This window comes from Bicyclus anynana, chromosome 13 (genome assembly GCF_947172395.1).
Source record: "Bicyclus anynana chromosome 13, ilBicAnyn1.1, whole genome shotgun sequence".
In the NCBI taxonomy this organism is placed as follows: Eukaryota; Metazoa; Arthropoda; class Insecta; order Lepidoptera; family Nymphalidae; genus Bicyclus; species Bicyclus anynana.
The window spans coordinates 7295760-7316832 of record NC_069095.1 but is presented as its reverse complement, the minus strand read 5'-3'; the positions used below and the strand labels follow the sequence as shown (position 1 = coordinate 7316832).

Below are 21073 nucleotides of genomic sequence, written 5' to 3'. Positions count from 1 at the left end.
ACATAAGCCATCTACTAAATAGTTCAAACAAAGCTTAAACATTTGGTCTGAATAGATAAGCCTGTTCTAAAATAACAACGAAAAGTGGTATTGATTTTTATACGTATGTAAATTATTTATCTTGGAAAAATCATAGACAACATAAAAAGACATTTACGAATTCGTTAACCTTTAGAGTAAATCTTAAAAATTGCTTTCGGTAATAGAAAGTTTAATTTACACAATAAATTTATGAACGCAAGCGTAAATGTTAATCATTTGTCAGTATTTTTGTATGCACGTATAAATGTCAATCATTTTATGTATTTGACAGGATGGACATGGAAAATTACTCATCTTTCATAATTATTTATTAGTCGAGTTTTCATTGTTATACATGACATATTCTGCTATTCTTGGCGTAGAGAAATCCAACAAATCAAAAACCATGAAAATCAGTCCAGCAGATCTCGAGTTATAAGTGTTGTAATAAACCCGACTTTCTTTTATTTACATAGATAATCATGCTAACTTACAGCTTTCTAGTTGTAATAGTTTCTGCGCTAAACCGCCGCGGACGGACGGGCGGACAGACGGATATGACGAAACTATAAAGGCGAAATTCATAGCCCGATCCTGGAGTCAAAGCTGAACTCGTCATTCGAAATTATATCAGAAACATAGGCTAACCTGGACCGATGACGTAATTAAAAAAAAATAAACATAGCCGCATGAATACCATGAAACAGGAAAATACCAGCAGAAGAGTTACAACACTTCAAATCTCATTACGTTTACTACAAAGACACCTTTCCACTCGTCTACAATACGGAGTGTCGACGGGTAGAAAAGAGTCTTTGTTTTTATGTCTCGGACTTTATTTATTGTTTTAACTTTTCATTATTCTGTTCTTTATGTAATTTACAATGCAATTGTCGTGGAACCCATAAAAATTGGTTACGACTTTTTAGCTTGTTTCTATTGAACACGTTTGCTATACTGAAAAGGAAAAACTTCGTTTCCATGGAAATTTTGCTGTTGGCACATTTATGAATACAAGAGAAACGAGCTTTGTTTGATATTTTGGAAGTGGTTTTTTCCACAGAATCAGTCAGCAATGTCTTTTAACCCTAACCAAAAAGCCTGCACTAAAGAGTGGTTACGACATGAACTTCGCCCGATACAGGGTGGGTCGTGATGCTTAGGGATTTAAGTACCTCACCTTTTTTTAGCCCTTGACTGCAATCTCACCTGATGGTAATTTACCATTTCGGTTTCTATACATCGTACCGGAACGCTAAATCGCTTGGCGGTACGTCGTTGCCTAGCCACGGCCGAAATCTTCTACTAGCCAGATCTTGCCGAGCCGTGGGTGGTTGGAACCCAGGACCTCCGTCTTGTAAATGCACCGCGCATACCACTGCGCCACAGAGGCAGTCAAACCTTAAGCTTAGCCTTATCTGTGGAGCTACTACGCGTATCTATATTAATATTATGAGGTAAACTTTGTGGTATTGTGGTGTGGTGATCTCTGGATCTATCTACTGTACCAATTTTGAAAAATCTTTTAACACTAAAAAGGCCCCGTTATGCGAATAGGTATCATTGGGTATTACTTATTTTATACCATAAACTTACGGGAACGGTAACTACGCAGGTGAAACCGCGGGATGTCGGCTTGTAATATGTATTAATAATAAGCTAAGGGTCAAAATCTCATTCCCAAGATAAAAAAAGCAAGATTAGCTTTTTTATATAGATATTATGTTTTAAGAGAATTTATTGAAGTGACTTTAAAGTTACCCACACTCTATGTTGTGGAAAGAGAATGTAATATGTTCGATCTCTGTCGAGCAATCCTTCGTTGAAGCTTAGAAGTTCAAGCTTTCCAAGATTCCAAAAACTTTTGGTCTATGATAAAAATAAATATATAGGTACACGTAGGTATCTAATGTAATGTATTTGAAAAACATAACGTGCAAATTGTATGCAAACTTAAAAGTCATGTAAATACTACGAAGTGGTATAAAATCTCTTTATGAATTTTTATACGTAATCCTGAACAAATTTTCAACTTTTTGGCGCAAGTTTTGCTCAACTTTCATTCAAAAAGTAAACATTTTCATCATCTCATTTAGCTGAGCGTAAGTCAATCATTATATCAATTATTATAGGTACTTTAATTATTCACAAAAGTGGGCATTTACGAATACAATTGCTTGGCAATTTTTCCAACTTTTCTCACTCGAACGCTTCTTCCTCGAACTTTAAAGAATATTTGAGAAAAAAATACTGAATTAGTCCAGCAGTTCTCGAGTTTTGCACGTATAGTGAACACATTCATTGTTTAAAAGTCAAAGTCAAAATTCATTTATTTCAAATAAGTTTAGTTTACAAGCTCTTTCGAAACGTAAGGTAATAATATTAAACTTAAGATAATGGTGATAATAATTATTGGAAAACTTAAAATTAAAGTTACGAGGGTTCCAAACGAGCCTTGGTCCAAGTAGAGCCCACAACAAACTGAGCCAGGTTTATCCTTTTTTAGTTTATCACCATTTAACAATAGGTATATAAGTAGCCTGTCATGTAATAAATACATTTCATTTCCAAGCAATTTTGTCGTTTACGTAATCATTGACACTATAATACGACTTTTCTATAAGCTTACTTTTAATATTTTTTTTTTATTATAGTTTTTAATAGAGCTACTGTACCACAAAGCTATATAATATTATCTATCACACTTATAAAAATTCCACAGTAGCGATTATAATTTACGATCGGTTCTTATGAGAGTAACAAAACCCACCACAAGGTCGTAGGCCAAAAATATCAATGCAATTCCAACGCGTCCTATTTATTTTATAGTGAAACGTAGTCCGATGAACATACTCAGATATATCGATGTTAGTTTAATTCTATTCTCGGTTTCTTTTCAAACCTTCCACGTATTCCTTAAAGTTTATATTATTGCTTACAGCTAAATTATTAGGTATTGGGAGATTAATATTTTAATTAATAGAGAATTCTTCTTTTACAAACTTTCTAAAATACATTTCCAATAGACTACGCAACAATATTAAGTCTACATAAAATTTAATATTCTGTAAATTCAAAGATTTAAAAATTTTAAATTATATATTATTATTTATTGTCAATTTTAGTTTAAGTATAATTATATAATTCAAAAAATTAATAGTAAATAATTGGTTACATTAATAATTTATAGGATCACTAAAAATATTTTGTTCACACGTTTTTTCTAATTTTCACATTCCTATTATATTTGATGTAGGTATACCTACTTAATGCCAGCTAAAATAAAGTGTACAGTACAAAAGAAATTTTCGTTATTTGGTTATTGTAGTCAAAATTCAAAACTCGTTTATTTACGTCCAATTACAAACACTTTTGAAATGTAAAGTCGATTGAACAGATAATATAAATCAGTATCATTGGAGATTTTTTATCTTTCACATGTCCATTCCAATGATCTACATAAAATCTTAATTGACCTAAATATTGTAAACCCTGAGCATGATCGATTTGATCATGCTCAGGGTCATATTTTAGAGCGGATTTCACCTTGTTCGAATTGGTGGAGTAAATCTTGCGTTCAGTACGAAAATAAATAGGTTAAATTATCTCAATTGCACATCAAACATAATATGCATTGCATTACATTAGCATAAAATAAGCTCATTATTTAATTGCACATGGCTAATATCTGTTGGCAAATACGTTTAACATTCAAGATGTTATGTAATAAAATCGGGGTTCTTTGCCAAAAATTAATAACTCAGTTATTATTTCTCTGTTTTTCCCTTCCAGTTCAATATACAAGTACGCATTAGAGACACGTTTAAGTATGTAATAGTTATTTATTCTGCCTATTTTAGATTTCAAGAAATATATAATAATAAATCTCTACAATTTTAAAACAGGCAAAACAAATAAACATTCATATTGAATTTTATATTGACTTTGAATATTGCGATCAGGGTAAAATAAATTATAGGTGAGCGGCAAATCCCGAATATCGCTTTGGTTTTGATTTAGGTAATTTAATATAGTAATAATTTTATAAATAATGACTCTTCTAAGTAGAATCTGAATACTGAACCAGTTGGGTTCGAGTGTTAGAATGTTGAAATGAATAATGAAAATGCATGAATCTCTAATTTTCATTATGATATTCGTCTCTTAATATTATTTATACTCCTTATGTGAGGATGAAAACCAATCCAATTGCATCCAAGTATTAAGAAATATTAGCACTTATTTTTTTTTTTCTTAAATATTGTATTATGTAATAATGACCAGTGCATAGTAAAACCAACTGTGGTTTGTGTTGCACTATGTTTAGGCTTAATTTAAATATGTTTTTTTGTAGAATAATAAATAAATATATTTTTTTTTTATTTTACGACTTTGTTCACTTTTTTAATTCATTCAATTTTATAAAGTTTTATAATAATATTAAAACTACGTACTTAAAAATCTATAACTACATATCATAAAAATTAAAAAGAAAATATACTAAATTTAAATTATAAATATTTATATTGTATTAATAACTTTGATGATTTAAAATATTTCCACTAGCATATGAAATTACTAATATCGATATTTTTATTAAAACTATATTAGGATACCTACAACACACACAATTGAAATAATTTTATAAGGGTTGATACTATAATGATGTAACTAGGTTATACTAAAACTAAACTAAACTAAACTTAGGTTATACTATACTAATATAAAGCTCTGAATATACTATAAGAATAAAATCAGGTAGGATTCCTTAATGCCAATAATGGAAACTCATTACTTTAAGCTTAAATCATATGGGTATCTACTGTCGACATAGCTAGAGAATAGAGCTTTCCGTAGATTTTATTCAATTAATCAAAACAAATAAATGTATAGATTAGTATAGGTTTTGTTAGAAATGTATAGGTTTTTCAACAATATAAATATTTTATTTATAATTTGAAATAATTGAGATTAATTTTGATATTCAAGCCACGTACAGCGTATTTGTTTCCAATTTCATCTATCTAAGTATTTACTTTTTGTATAATTGGCATGACAACTCACTCAATTTTTGCTATATGTTTGCTAAAAATTACTTAATGGTTTGCCGTCTTACACACGGTTAAGAAAACTAATTTCCTCTTACCTTACTTTATACAACATACAACACTGCCACTCTTATTTTTATTTTGTATGCACATTACTTACTTTTTAATATAATTAAAAACATAAAAAAAAATATATCTCAAATGAGACACTGATTTTTTTTTAAATATATCCTATAAGCTTCACTTTCCTATAAAATTATGTATTTAAAATTAAATATTCACTAAATTAACATACTTTTTTATCACGGTGAAAATAAAGTAGGGCGTGGTATAGCCGATGGTTTTCCGATTTCCCTCCAGACCTGCGCCGGCGTCGCGAGCGGTCGCGGATGCCACTGTGTAAGTTGAATATACGCCAACAGACGCGATGGATGTTGTATTTTTAACACGTATACACAATATTATTTATTACTCCACATTTTTGGACGGATTATAAATGTAAAACTCATTCTTTAATTTATTATGCTGAATTCATCTTAAATTAAGCTCGCATTTCTCTTTGTGCGAGGAATAATTAAGTTTCATCGGTTTTGTGGTTGCCGTATTACAGTGGGGATATTATAGAAACTTGAAAACAATATTCATTTACGTACGAACTTCGTACGTAAATGAATATTGTTTAATTATAATTAATTAATTAATACGCACGTACTACGAAGCGAAAGATAAATGAATTAGGCGTCAATTATCACCGCGTTGGGTTGTTTTCATCCCAAGGTCCCAAAGTGCTGAGGAAAGGTGATATCGTAATGGAAATTAATTCATTTGTCTCCTTGATCCACTGGTAGAATCATTACCTCATTTATTAGGTTTACTTCTCGTGTCAAAGATATTTTCAGTAGTATCCCATGGGACCCTCTCTATTACATAATTCCCATACCATTATCATGGAGACCTATTCTGGCAGCGGTAGTTACAATATCAAACGTAATACCAGCACGCCGACTCGCCTTTGAGCAGCGTGATGGGTCAAAGCTACATATTTCCTATTCTTTTGAGTGGCGTGATAGGTCTAAGCTACATATTTCCTATTGTTGTCATCAATTGTAAATTATAATGCTGTATGATTTTTTTTGAAAAGAGCAACTGTCGAGTTTCCTCTCAGCAGAAACTGCCGTCCGAACTAGTGGTAGAATCTTTACAAATAGGCAATTGACGTATCAAAAGTGATTGTAAACTGAGCCTACTTGAAATAAATGAATTTTGAATTTTTGAATTTTCTTTTAGAATAGAGTAGGCCTATGCCAGTATGCTATAAAAAGTCGAAAATACCTATTGTAAAATAAATACCGATTTATCGAAAATACGAGTAAAACCTGTGTCGTAGCATATGTATTCTGTGGTTGTAGTACGATAGCTATAAAGCGATCGAAATTAAAAGTCATGTCTTTCAAACATCTCTATCCCCTTTAATTATGCGAAAAGAACGTTGAAGGCTCGAGGAATACAACCCAGGCCTCTTTAATTTGAGTCTGCTCCTGTAATGGGGGAGCTATTAAGCAGTTGGTAGGTATACGAGTAGATATTATATTTAAAATAATAATAGCATTCTAAAAATAGTAAAATATAATTTTTCAAAAGGTACCATTAGAATAATTGAAGCGTTTAATATGGGTAATTTCGTATGTACATATCTTTGATCTATCAATTCATAGGTATCGACTAATATGCAAGCGAATTATCATCATTCTATTAAACACAATATTTCTTATTTCAATATTAAAATATGTTTTCTTAAAATACAACCTCAAGCTTTTTCCAGCACTTTAATAAAAAAATATTTACGATCTCATAATGCAAATTTTAAAATATTGCCCATTGAAATTATAGATCGTCTATTTAAAATTTATTGCAACAGTTCAAGTTTGCTGTTGTTGTATACAATAAATAACAATGTAGCCTTTGCTGAAGAAAATTCAAGAAAAACAAAATCTATCGTTTGGTTTCATAAAGCAAAATTCATTGACGTCAAAACAATAATATTGAAATTTCTTTGAACGAGAAGTTTTAAGTGCATTCATTTACTCATTAATAAAGTTTTAAGTGACCATTTTTTCATTGTTGTAATAATTACTAGATGAGTTCACAAATTGTGGCTCATCAGAAAGTATAGGTAAAGATGTAATTTTAAAATTTGCTACTAGTTATTACCATCCATACTTCTTTTTATTGCAATTTTATTTATCTCAGTTGTTAAGATGTCAGTGAAATTTATGCCAATATTATAAAGAGGTAAAGCTTGTAGTATTGTAGGGGGAAATCTCTGGATCTACTGAATCAATTATGAAAATTATTTTCCCATTAGGAAGTTTCGTTATTTACTGTTTATTTTGTTATCTATATTTGTCCCCGTATTCTTACGGGGTCTAAGTGGGTGAAACCTAACTAAGTCGCAGGTAGGAGGGAAAACTATGGCTTTGGGGGTAGCATGGTTTTTATACCTTAGATTTAGAAATTATAGCTTAAGTTAGGCTAAATTCACACGGCACTATTCTGCACGTTTCTGTATACTCACGACGGTACGTAGTATTCTGAGTAATGCCACACATCGCAGGGTATTGTCCTGGATGTCCTGGTGTACTGGAGATATTGTGATGTGTGGCATAATTTCGAAATAAACGCATTTTTCTTTCTTTCTTTTCTTTCTTTCTTTCTAGTACGGAGAGTTCAGTTTGGGGTGCGAGAAGATGTGTGTATCTACAAAACTACAAGTCCGTTTTTGATGCAGTAGTCAGTGATAGGTTCAAGCTTAATTAGTGCATGTTCTTAGCTAGGTGTTATGGTGACACGGGGGCGCTGCAGTAAATATCTGTTTATGCAATTTATGATTAATTGTTAGATAAGTATAAGCCCTGACGGATACTCTCATCCATTCGGGGGTTTTAAATTATATTATCGTCTTTCGTCGTGGGTTTTTTCACGTCAAAATACTCATGACCGTATACTGTATTCTAGTGTAATCCTAGACTTCATAATTATTAACCCATATTTGGCTCACTGCTGAGCTCGAGTCTCCTCTCAGAATGAATGAATGGCCAATAGTTCACCACGCTGGCCCAATGCGGATTGGCAGACTTTACACACGTAGAGAATTAAGAAAATTATCTGATGTGCAAGTTTCCTCATGATGTTTTCCTTCACCGTTTGAGACATTTGTGATATTTGATTTTTTTAAATGCATCCTAGACTTACTCTTACATATTTAAAAGTTATAAATATAAAGTTTATTAATGCACATTTGAATTAAGTCAATCTTGCAACAGTTATCTGTGCCACAGTGAATTCCTGTAAAGGCTTAATTTGCATTTGCATTTCATATAACTTTAGGGAGGTAAGCTGACGATTTATATGTGTATTATACGGTCATATCACCGCGCGCTCCAGCGTGTAGGTATATGCAAAATATATGCATAACACTTATAGTGGTTTCAGTGGCTGGTCTATGTGACTTCGAATCACGAGGTCCTGGGTTCTGTAGCGATGTTTTGTATAACTTGCAAGTGAGAGTTTCGAATTCACCTTTACCTTTCCTTTTTTTTTATTCATTACAAGTTAGCCTTTGACTACAATCTCACCTGATGGTAAATGAGGACACACATTGTCATCATCATTATCAACCCATATTCGGCTCACTGCTGAGCTCGAGTCTCCTCTCAGAATGAGAGGGGTTAGGCCAATAGTCCACCACGCTGGCCCAATGCGGATTGGCAGACTTCACACAAGCTGAGAATTAAGAAAATTCTCTGGTATGGAGGTTTCCTCATGATGTTTTTCCTTCACCGTTTTAGACATGTGATATTTAATTTCTTAAAATAAACACAACTGAAAAGTTGGAAGTGTATGCCCTGGACCGGATTCGAACCCACACCCTCCGAAATCGGAGGCAGAGGTCATATCCACTGGGCTATTACGGCTCTCAGACATTGTACTGGAACGCTAAATCGGTTGGCGGTACGTCTTTGCCGGTAGGGTGGTCACTAGCCGAAGCCTCCCACCAGCCAGACCTGGGAACCATTTAAGAAAACATCAATCGATTCCGCCTTGAAAACCACCGCGTATACCACTGCACCACGGAGGTCAAAATCTATACTAATACTATAAAGCTGAAGAGTTTGTTTGTTAGTTTGATTGAACGTTCTAATTTCAGGAACTACGGGTCCGATTTGAAAAATTCTTTCAGTTTTAGATAGCCTATTTATCAAGGAAGGCTATAGGCTATATATTATCCCCGTATTCCTACGGGAACGGGAACCACGCGGGTGAAACCGCGCGGCGTCAGCTAGTAAAGTAATAAGATTGAGTAAATTCGTGCCATTTCAGAAATAATGTATCCAAGAGTAGATACAAGTACATACCGTCTGAATATTTTATAAAATATTCAAGTAAGTAGAGCGCGGATCAGTGTGTTAATACCTGTCTAAAGCCGGGATGTGTTCCACGTACCACTCAGTCAGTCTTACTATAACATAAATTGTTTTCTTAAAACTTGCTAACAAAATATAAACACTTTCTTAATTACGATACACTAATACACCAGCGGACGCGTGCGACTTCGTCCGCGTGAAATTCAGTTTTTTACAAATCCTCCGGGAACCATGGGTTTTTCCGGGATAAAAAGTAGCCTATGTGTTAATCCAGACTATAATCTATCTCTGCTTCAAATTTCAGGTGATTCGGTTCTTCATCCGAAGCGTGAAAAAGTAACAAACATTCATACCATCAAAATCATCAGGTTTTCGCAAATCTCGAGAATCCATGGATTTTTTGCATGAATTTCAGCCAAATTGCTTCAGTAGTAGCGGCGTTAAAGAATGACAAACATCCAAACCAACATCTAAACGAACATCCAAACAAACGTCCAAACATATATCCATACAAACTTTCGCGTTTATAATATTAGTAGGATTACCTACCGAATTATCCTACTCCTAATAAGTTACCCCCTCGCAGTTTCATCTTACAGTGGAATTCATAGACGTTGTAGGGGCACCCCCAGGGAATCATTCACCCGCTGAATGTAAAATTCTCAAACAAATAGAGGTTAAATTTGACACTCAGCGGCTGAATGATCGCCTGGGGGTGCCCCTACAACATCTATGAATTCCACTTTTAGACTGCATCATTACTTACAACCACCTGATTAAAGTAAAGAATAAAACAAGATACAATTTTCAGTTTGTCTAACTGAAAGCCCTCGTTATTGTAATTTCAAATGTTTCAGCACGATTTCTAGTTAGACTAATTTAGTATCTATTGAATCGAAATAATTATGCAAGCAAGCAGACCAACGTAACAGGCACGTATTCAATTTATGTTAATATAATTGACTCCAATCATTACTATTAATCACAGATTAATCAATAATAGGCAGATGGAGCGCACGGAACACGACGGTGTCGTATCCGTCACAAATACAAAATTCAAAAACAAATACATTCTCGAGTCCCACACGAAGATTTTACATTAGTCCCACATTACCACACGAAGCGTCGCATCAGTAACTTTCAATATTATTCAAGAAAAATGGCGTCTTAAGTTTTTATATATTTTAAAAACTGTTCACAAAAACTAAAGAAATAAGATGTAGTATTTTTTTTATTGGTAATTATTGATTATTATATTAATTTATGTAATTGTTGTTAGTGTTAAATTTTGAAATACAAATTATGAATAAAGTTTGTTTATGCGGATATCAAGGAGACGCGTGAGTACTCGACCAACTAAACTGATTTTGAAAATTCTTTTTGCCTATAGAAAGCAAAGTTATCAGTGAGTGTTTTATCATAAATACTCGTACAATTGATAGATGTGCCGAAAAGTGCCTAAGCCAAAGTATATTTGACATAAAAGTATTTTAAATTTGTACTGAAAAACAAGTTTTTAATAAGCTGTCTTGGTAATCAATGTGTGGATGTTTTGTACTCAATCGGGGCAGATTATACTTGGACGAACTTTGGTACTGAGATCGATTATTATAATCTAGATACCGTCACAGGATTCAAATCTACGGTGGTAAAACGCGGTGCAAAGTCCAAGTTAAAGTCAAAATTAATTTATTTCAAATATACTTAGTTTACGAGCTCTTTCGAAACGTCAGGTAAATAATATTAAACTTAAGATAATGGTGATAATAATTATTCGAAAACTTAAAATTAAAGTTACGAGGGCTCCAAACTTGTTTTCATACGAGAAAATAAAAAATGATTTTACAAAACACACAGAAATAAACCGTTTTCCAGAATTCGATTTTGCGTGATTGGATAACACACATACAGATATACGAATTCTTACTTACGAACTCGAAAGTGTGCGGTTATATTTTTGGATTAAAAGAGACACAATAATTGTTCGATACTACATATTTATATCATTTACGAAAATGTGGTGCACAAATTAATGAGTGTTCAATTTAAATACCTTTAATATAAAGCGAATGAACAAATTAGTATTTTTCAGTGCGGAAACAAACGTAATGGGAAATGCAAATGGCTACAATTGTACAAAGTCGCAGGTGCTACATATAACTTGGCAAATTAAATGTCGTTAAAGTACTCTGACATAAATGCTATTTTAACAATATATTAAGAACTCCTTTAAATGCATGTATCGATATAACCAGTAATAGGTTTGCATTTGACTTGGTTGAAAAAGTTGAGTTTTCTGAGAAAAAATAATATATTTGATTTGAAAATCACCGTGTATATCAGGGAGACAGAATCAAGACCGCCGCAAAAGCTGAAACCGGTAAGTGGCTCAAGAATGCCTTTCTGACAGAAATTTACATATTTGTATCTTTTGCCGTGGAGACCCTTGGGCCATGCAGCCGCAGTGCCAAAAATTTTACCGAATCATTTCACCGCGGCTAGTTGCCTCGACTGGTGACAGAAGGGCTGGCTCATTTTTTGCGCAAAGGATCAGTCTGGCTGTCCAGCGCGGAAATGCAGCCAGTATTCTTGCCACCATTCCACGTGGGCATGATTTGTATAGTTATTAGGATAAGTTGGCTTAAGTTCTTTATTGTATTCTTTCTCAATAAAAAAAGGAAAAATATGTACTAGCCTTGCGGTTTCACTCGCGTAATTCCCGTTATATAATATAGCCTACGATACTTGCAAAAACGGTGGCCTTCTATCGGTAAAAGAATTTTCATAATTGGTTTAGTAGATCCAGATAATACAACAACCTCACAAACTTTACCTCTTTATAATATTAGTATAGATATCTTATTCGACTCGGAATTAATGAATGAAATTTGGACGAGCGCAGAAGCATCGCCTGATGGGGCCCGAAGGCAGAAGCAGAAGATGTGGGCGGAACGACTCTCTAAGGACGTCTTCTCTGAGACTTGGAGCTCGGCTTATAGGGCCAGAATGTTGTTTTAGCCTGAGTGTATCAGTCTGGGCGCCCTCAAGCTCGTGGGTTTGAGACGTGCTCTCCAAGTCTCGGAGAATTTTCACGGCAAATTTCTAGGAAGAAAAAAGCTCACTGTGGAGATAAAATGCAAATATAACATGCTACACTAGCACTTACATTAATACAAAAATACAAAACATCCTACGTATTATTGATTTAAAGAAAACACAAGAATGTTTACGTTTTGCATTCTCGGTAGAAGCGCAAAAATAAACGGAGGGTGAAATATTTTTAATGCTCACTGACGACGAAGATAATGTAGAATATACAGCAGTCAATTGACTTTATGGTACTTCGCTTAATCGTGGAATTTATTGAGTAAACACGCAGATGTTAAAAGTATTAAAATTGGAGAGAAAATTTACTAAATATGAAATATGAAATTCATTAAGTTTATCGTGAGTTTTTTTCCTTTTAACTTTTTACCTTCCTTAATATAATATATAAAATTGCAAAATAATTTTCTTTGTGATTTAAATCTTTAGTCGTCGTCATCAACCCATATTGGGCTCACTGCTGAGCTCGAGTCCCCTCTCATAATGAGAGGGGTTAGACCAATAGTCCACCACGCTGGCCCAATGACATTGGCAGACTTCACAGACGCAGAGAATGAAGATAATTTTTTTTTATGCAGGTCTCCTCACGATGTTTTCCTTCACCGATTGAGAAACGTGATATTTAATTTCTTCTTCACAACTGAAAAGTTGGAGGTGCATACCCCGAACCGGATTCGAACCCACACCCTCCGGAATCGGAGGCAGAGGTCATATCCACTGGGCTATCGCTCTTTAGTAATACTATAAAAAGGCAATGGGCGGAGCATATAGTTCGAAGACGCTTCTATATAATATTCATTATCATTACCAGCCGATGGACGTCCACTGCTGGACATAGGCCTCTTGCATGGACCTCCAATCACAACGGTCTCGAGCCGTCAGCATCTAGCGGATCCCTGCAACCCGCTTGATATCCTCGGTCCACCGGATTTTATAATAAAGCACTTATCCTAAGCACTTAAGTAAAGAAAATCCTGTGTTACATTGTTGAAGATTTTACTAAAAAAAATAACAAATATAATATATCTTGTTATGTAAAGTTTCGCAAGGCCGAGGCTGGTAAATTTTCTATTATTTTGCATGTGTAGACGCAGGTGCGGTGTAGTCTGAATTACGGGTAAGAGATATTGGATATTAAATTATACTACGTATTGGTTCTTTAACAAATCGTGGACGTGAATGCACTATAATCGAGATGAGAGAACACAGCTGTTTCAATATAATAAAGATTCACTCTGAAGCTATAAAGACGATGTTGGTAATTGAATTGACGTTTGCAAAATAAATTCTTGGGTTTTATGTAATGAAATATTACCAGAAAAGTACAACTGGTTAATATTAAAACAATTTTTTAAACAAAATATTATGTGTGTGCTTCGGATTTCTTTGGTTCAAAGTTGCCATTGTTTAAATCGTTAGAGCCGTTCTAGCCCAGTGCATATCTCTGCCTCCGATTCCGGAGGGTGTGGGTTCGAATCCGGTCCGAGGCATGCACCTCAAACTTTTCGGTTGTGCGCATTTTAAGAAATTAAATATCACGTGTCTCAAACATTGAAGGAAAAATATCGTGAGGAGACCTGCATACCAAATAATTTTCTTAATTCTCTGCGTGTGTGAAGTCTACCAATCCGCATTGGGCCAGCGTAGTGGACTATTGGCCTAACCCCTCTCATTCTGAGAGGAGACCCGAACTCAGCAGTGAGACGAATATGAGTTGATAATGATGAAATCGTTATGACACTCATATTTTACAGTAGTCAAAAAAATCGATCAACATCTAGAGGGTAGGGCTGAAAACTAGACACAAACATAACCATTGATTAGATACTTCTACAAAGATAATTCGACAAAGCCTGAAAACGTTTCACTAAATAAATCCAAGTTTCCGTTCGAAAATTGAGGACATACTTAACTCTAATGGCCCGAGTTTCGAGAGGTTGAGAACCGATGCGCCAACGAGGTCGGAATAGTATTTTCGCTACAGTATACCCCATAAGACACGTAAACGAAATGCAAACAATAAACGCAACGCGAACGTAAGCAATTGGCAACAGTTGTTCATCTCCGAGGCACATTGTGGATATATAAAATTCCAGCGGTCATCATTTCACAAGCGCAAAGTATTTTTGGGTTGTAAGTGTGTCGCTAGCTGCGATCGAACTCGAGTGCGCTCGCCGATTGAAAGGCTGCCAGCCGCCCGACGGCCAAAATAATTTTCACTCCTATTTCTATGCTCTTACCTTTGTATGCGAATGTTGTTATGTAAAACTGAATGTTTGAATAGTTTGACTTGTTAATATTAAGAGCGCGCAGCGCGTCGGTACGATATGGATAAAATTCAAAGCGCAAACGAGACGCCGAATTATGACTTTTACGTGAGTGAAAAGCACGGAGCGATTGACGCGCGACGCAAATTTTATGACGTGAGCGCCAAAACCATTTTTACCTAATTGCAAGTAAATTAAACAACATAACGAAAAACAAAATGGTCGTGTTCAAGGTATATACCTAATTTTCTATACAAAACAAAAATTTAAGAAAAAAAGTTTGCTTTTCCTGAGATTGAAAGCAAAATGTGAGCAAAACAAGTATTTTTCAAAAAAATAAATTATCGAGAAAAGTTTTACAAATTGTGTATTTTGTATAGCCATAACGAAGCTAACACTTTGAAATATCATTTACCCAAATATCAGGCTCCTAACTTTTCCAGAATCTGCGATCCAGAACCATTTGTAACCACCAAATTACATATTGCACACTCTTAATATTAAACGTTTGTATTTATAAATCGCACTGGTCGGTAAGGTATTGGATGGTTTTCTATTAAAAAAAAACTACTTTGGAAAATTACAACAAGCACAGAACCGAACCTAAACTATCAGTTTAATTTATAATGGCAAACGATTTTGGTGTGCGAAAGAGGGTATGGTAGATCGTTTAGAACTGACGTGGGTTACACTAGTCAAAAAATGCTTTTTAGGTCAAAACTTTTTATATATAATGTATTTTTTTTAATCAGATCATCTTACAAAAATAAATAATAATTATTACACTCAAAACTTCTTCTGCAAAACAAATAAAACGTTATATATAAAAAATAGTGTATTTTAACACAATGATAATCTTCTACGTGATGTTTGACCAAAATTAGATCTTTAAAATCCTAATTACAGCAGCTACAACATTGACAAAACTGATTCAATATAGAAAAATTGAAAAAAATCTAAAAGAATATAAATTGGTCATATGAATGTTTTTTTAAACTAATCAAATAAGTTTAGATTTATTTATCTATTATTCTACAAAATACATATTTAAATTAAGCCTAACCATGATACAACACAAGCCACAGTTGGTTTTACTGTGCACTGGTTAAACAATATTATAAAAAATAAATAACAAATAAAAAGAGAAAAAAAAGAACAGGGTAGTTTAATAAACGATAGAATTATTGTGTGAGTGTATCGCTGCTGCGACGGTACACAGGCTGTCGAAATTAAAGTCGTTTACTTTAAAAGATTTTTAACTGTTTAGATGTTGACAGTTAGGTGGTGCATTTAATCCATTAATTACGGGTAACCCTGTATATTGTATATTATATGAAGAATATAATGAAAAATATAATAACTGTAAAGGCCAGGGTTAATAAAACACATGGTTTAACCCTATGAATAGACGGTATAAAACGGAAAATACGTTTGCAGGTTTGCGGGCGACAGAAAAGTCGTTGATACTTTAAAAAGGCCGTCAGAGTGACATTAGCTTTGACACCACATACGTTCCTTTTTACCCGACGCCAAAATACTTTGTGGTGTTCGTGGCATAATCACAAAGCCCTTTGTGATTATGCCACGAACACCTCCAACTCCATTCAACCTACAGTAGGTGCGACCACAGCTCTACCATGGCCATTTATGTACCTATTCACGTCTCGATTTCTATCTGAATTATATAATTTTTAGATTCCTTTTTATACGTAATCGGGTTATAATTTTTAACTTTATTTTTTACCCTTACAGTGAGGCTCAGACGATGATTTAATCTGAGTGAACATGGTTATGTTTACTCAGTTTAACTATTCTGTTTTCCGTAATTCTGTTATATGTATTATATTCTTTGTAGTGGTGTACGAATACGTGTAAATAAATAAACTATTGACGTCCAGAATATAAATTATGACTCATTCAATCCCACAGTTAATTAATTAATTTAAAGTATTTAAACATTTATTATAAGATTTTAATTTAATATTTTATTTTTCCATGTCAATGTACATAGTGTAAACCTAATATTAAATATCTCTGTAGCCCTCCTTCGTAAATTGTCCGTATTCATATGCAAATATGGACGTAGCTCGTAGCTCACTGATGAATCGCTTGTAAATTTGTAATTTCAGCATAAGAGTATTAAATGCCAGCATAAGCGTATTAAACACCTGCAACTTACCTGTTCCATTACCTTCCCTCTTGATAATACTGAATAACATTTAAAATGATTGCCCTAACAGCGTGAACTAATTATACCGAATTTTGGCCTTTCAGCCGAATTTTGGGCATCTATACTCGCAGAAAATAAAACAGTGCACAAGTGTGTATATAAACACAGGTGTACTATCAATTTCCTTTATCTCATAGTCCGAAGGGACACTTTTGACATATCTACAAGGAAAGAGTGCACAGAACCGACAACGGCTTTACGTTTTCCCTAAGGTACGGAAACGTACTAACACCTCTGACTTTCCAATTCTTGTACATTTTTGAAAAACCTACTCGTATTGTTTTGAGTATCATACTTTAAACTTTAGCACAGCTTTATAATATTCATGTGAATAAATCTGATTATAGAATTCCATTAAGGAATCAAATGACTTTTGATTCCTTTGATGCACATCACATCAATTTAATTTCATATCAATCTAAGAATTTTCTCATGAAGGGAACGTTAAACGTGTGTTCTTGAGTTAAATAACATAAATACAAGATTTTAAATACATTTCAACGTACTTACGAGTATATGCTTTTACTTGATTGTTTGTTATTATTTATTTAATTTCTTGTCCTTCATCACTATCAGCCAATGGAAGTCCACTGCTGGACATAGGCCTCTTTCATGGACTTCTAAAGAAAACCGCTCGAGACCGTTTTTTTTGTCCTTATCTTCTTTTTAATATGCATTTAGACATGATATTTGACAAGCGATTTCTTTCGGTTCAGTTTGGTACGGTCCGGTGGTTAACTATGGAACTTCGGATCAAGAGGTCCTGAGTGCCCTGGGTCGGAATATGAAGTATTAAGCTTTCTTTTAAGAAATTTTCAGTAAAATTTTTCAGACTGTAGTTGGAAAATTGATAGTGTATCACCTTCTTAAGAGCACGTTAAGAAGGCGTGACATCATCGTCATAATTCTATAGTGCCGTGTAGAAAACGTTTGAGATGTGGGTAGGATAAACTTGTAAGGTTTCTGTGCTTGGCTGCTATCAATCATGGTAAATAATGATGCAGCTAATGGTGGAATGCGCTTGTCTAGAAAGTCCAAATACTTTTGGCTTGAAGATGCCCATGTTGTAGGTGGTAGGGAAAACGGAAGCTGAAAGGGCAAACCATAACTTCGCAGTGGAATGCAGGAACGTGAGCCTAAACGCTCCTTAAGAGTCCAGGGGATATCAACTACGTATGGATGCGAATTACTGCGATTCCTTGCAGTCAGTTCTAAGTACTTAATAAAAGTCTTAATAATAGGGTCTAGTTTTACCCTTTGAGTACTGGACCCTAAAAATCTTTGAGATTTCATCGCACTCAATCTCGTATCATTTTGTCGATCTAAAATACTACTAACCTACAAATAGACATCGTCAGCAGACGATTCAAAATGACGATTACCTATTAGCACCGGAAGTCGTAAGGCGTAAAGGAAATCATAAACATTGAACTGTTCAAGGTCGGTTTTATGTTGGCACCATCTTTATATTGACTCTCGCCGTAAAAAGAGGTGTTAAAACTTTGACGTTTGTCTATCTGTTTGTCTGTCTGTTGCATCATCATCATAATTAATAGACTGATTAAGATGCGGTTATTTTTTTAAAGCAGACGTGATCGACATTGTTCTTAGCATTGAGCTATGAAGATCCAATAAACATATACCAAAATCTCAGCGTTTCTATATTATGCTGGAAAACTATCATGTTAGCATACATTCATGACTGACGGGGACAAATAAAAATTTCTAATTTTAACTTGTTTTCTTTTACTAGCGGATCATGACAGACGTTGTCATCCAAGAATTTGGCTTGTAAAACTTTCCGAGAAAAAAGGCGGTTTAAAAAAAAATTCGTTTAATTATTTTTTATTTATTTTTACTATTTCGTTTTTTCCATATGTGATTTGCTATTCTTAGTCTTAAATTTTCTTAAATTATAATAACAGTTTCAGCTATTCTTGAGATATAACTGGTGCGTATTGCTAACCTGACATTGATAGTTAGTTTTGGCTATTCTCGGACTAAGAAGAGTTTTGAACCCTCGTTATAATTAGCCCAGTGGATATGACCTCTGCCTCCGATTCCGGAGGGTGTGGGTTCGAATCCGGTCCGGGTCCAACTTTTCTTTGTCAGGTAGAGTCAGCTAAAAATGAAAGTCTACAAAAAGTGCGTGTTGCCAGTGATGACTTACGGAACCGAGACTTGGTCGCTAACAATTTATTAGTAGAAGGCCTTGTTAGGTGGCTCAAAGTCACTCAGCAGGCGATGGAGCGAGCTATGCTTGGAGTTTCTCTGAGTGATCGAAGAAATGAGGATATCCGCAGACGAAGCAAACCCACGGTCGCGAAGCTAAAGTGGCTAAGGGGCAGGCCACAATGTTCGAAGAGCCGATGGATGTTGGGGTCCCAAGGTGCTTGGATGGCGACCCCGCACCGGAATGGGCATTGTTGGCCGACCGCCCAACTTTGTGGACCGAAGATATCAAGCGGGGTGCAGGGAGCCGCTGCATGTTGGCGGCTCGAGACAGCAGTGAATATCTATCGGCTGATGATGATGATGATCATGTTTTAAAAATGCTTGTAAACTAAGCCTAATTGAAATAAATGAATTTGGACTTTGACTTTTAATATGTACATTAGTTTGCACGTTATTTGAACTCTCTACTAAAAGTCCACGTAAACGTGTATTCAATTACTGTGGTAGTTACTCCTCGAAGTATCCACTGGAGATATCAACTTTAAGACAAAGGGAGGATGAGACCAAATAACTATTTGTTGGATTGCAAGCCTGTTATAACTTGATAATTGACAAAGTTAGGGTTTTGAGACAGATATTTAATATACCAAGTCACTTAGAATATTCAAAAAACCTTTAAAGTTATATTTTTATTTAGATTTGTTTAATATACACCATCTAACTAATGTTAATCCACGTAACGTGTCGTGTCGTGTTTTCTCTTAAGGTTACCTGGAAGAGAATGCAACGCAGCTCAGACCAATTATTGTATAGTACCTGCCTCGCTAGACGTTACTTTTCTGTCAAATTATATGATCAACGATCTAATGCGATTATAAAAACTGTCTCTATAGAATCGATGTTAAATAGTTGTAATCGTGTTCATCGGTTAAAGAGCTCCGTAAAAAGGTATTTTTACGGGGGAAGCTCTTTCTTGCAGGGCATGCACCTCCAACTTTTCAGTTGTGTGCATTTTAAGAAATTAAATATCACGTGTCTTAAACGGTGTAGGAAAACATCGTGAGGAAACCTGTTCGCCAGAGAATTTCTTAATTCTCTGCGTGTGTGAAGTCTGCCAATCCGCATTGGGCCAGCGTGGTGGACTATTGGCCTAACCCCTCCCATTCTGAGAGGAGACTCAAGCTCAGCAGTGAGCCGAATATGGGTTGATGATGATGATGATAGTAATAAATAAACTTATGTGAACGCTGTAAAATGTTAATGATTTTAAACTTATTCCGTGGTCGTTTGTTGTTTTATCTTAGTACATACCCGTATAAATATATTATAAGGTACTAAAGGACCTACATGTTGTCCTGCCCGGAACGTAACTTGATGGTAAGCAATGAACGACCTTACGACTATTTTTGACGACCTCCGCAGTGTATTTATAAGACGGAGGTCCTGGGTTCGATCCCCGGTTGGGCCGATTGAGGTTTTCTTAATTGGTCCTAGTCTGGCTGGTGGGAGGCTTCGGCTACTTACCGAACTTACTTAACTTATATATTTTGTATGGGATGGCTTTGTTGACAATATCTCGAGAACTTTCATTCTTTTCTTTTTTGTTCTTTACAAGTTAGCCCTTAACTACAATCTCCCTTGATGGTAAGTGATACTGCAATCTAAGATGGAAGCAGGCTAACTTTTTAGGAGGAGGATGAAAATCCACTCCCCCTTCGGTTTCTACACGACATCGTACCGGAACATTAAATCGCTTGGCGGTACGTCTTTGTCTGTAGGGTGGTTGAAGCCTCCCACCAGTCA

The 21073-nt window shown here is 34.8% G+C and overlaps 2 protein-coding genes across 2 annotated transcripts in view; both read right to left on the bottom strand.

Annotated features, from left to right (window-relative positions):
• Nucleotides 1-5498, bottom strand: part of LOC112043092 (D-beta-hydroxybutyrate dehydrogenase, mitochondrial) — a 71184-nt gene extending 65686 nt beyond the window's left edge. Inside the window, exon 1 of the mRNA XM_052884918.1 lies at nt 5365-5498. The gene's annotated coding sequence lies outside the window, so the exon portion shown is untranslated. The remainder of the gene's footprint in view (nt 1-5364) is intronic.
• The window catches only part of LOC112043087 (ATP synthase subunit O, mitochondrial), a 385841-nt gene that overhangs the window by 200819 nt on the left and 163949 nt on the right, over nt 1-21073 (bottom strand). The window lies entirely within an intron of this gene.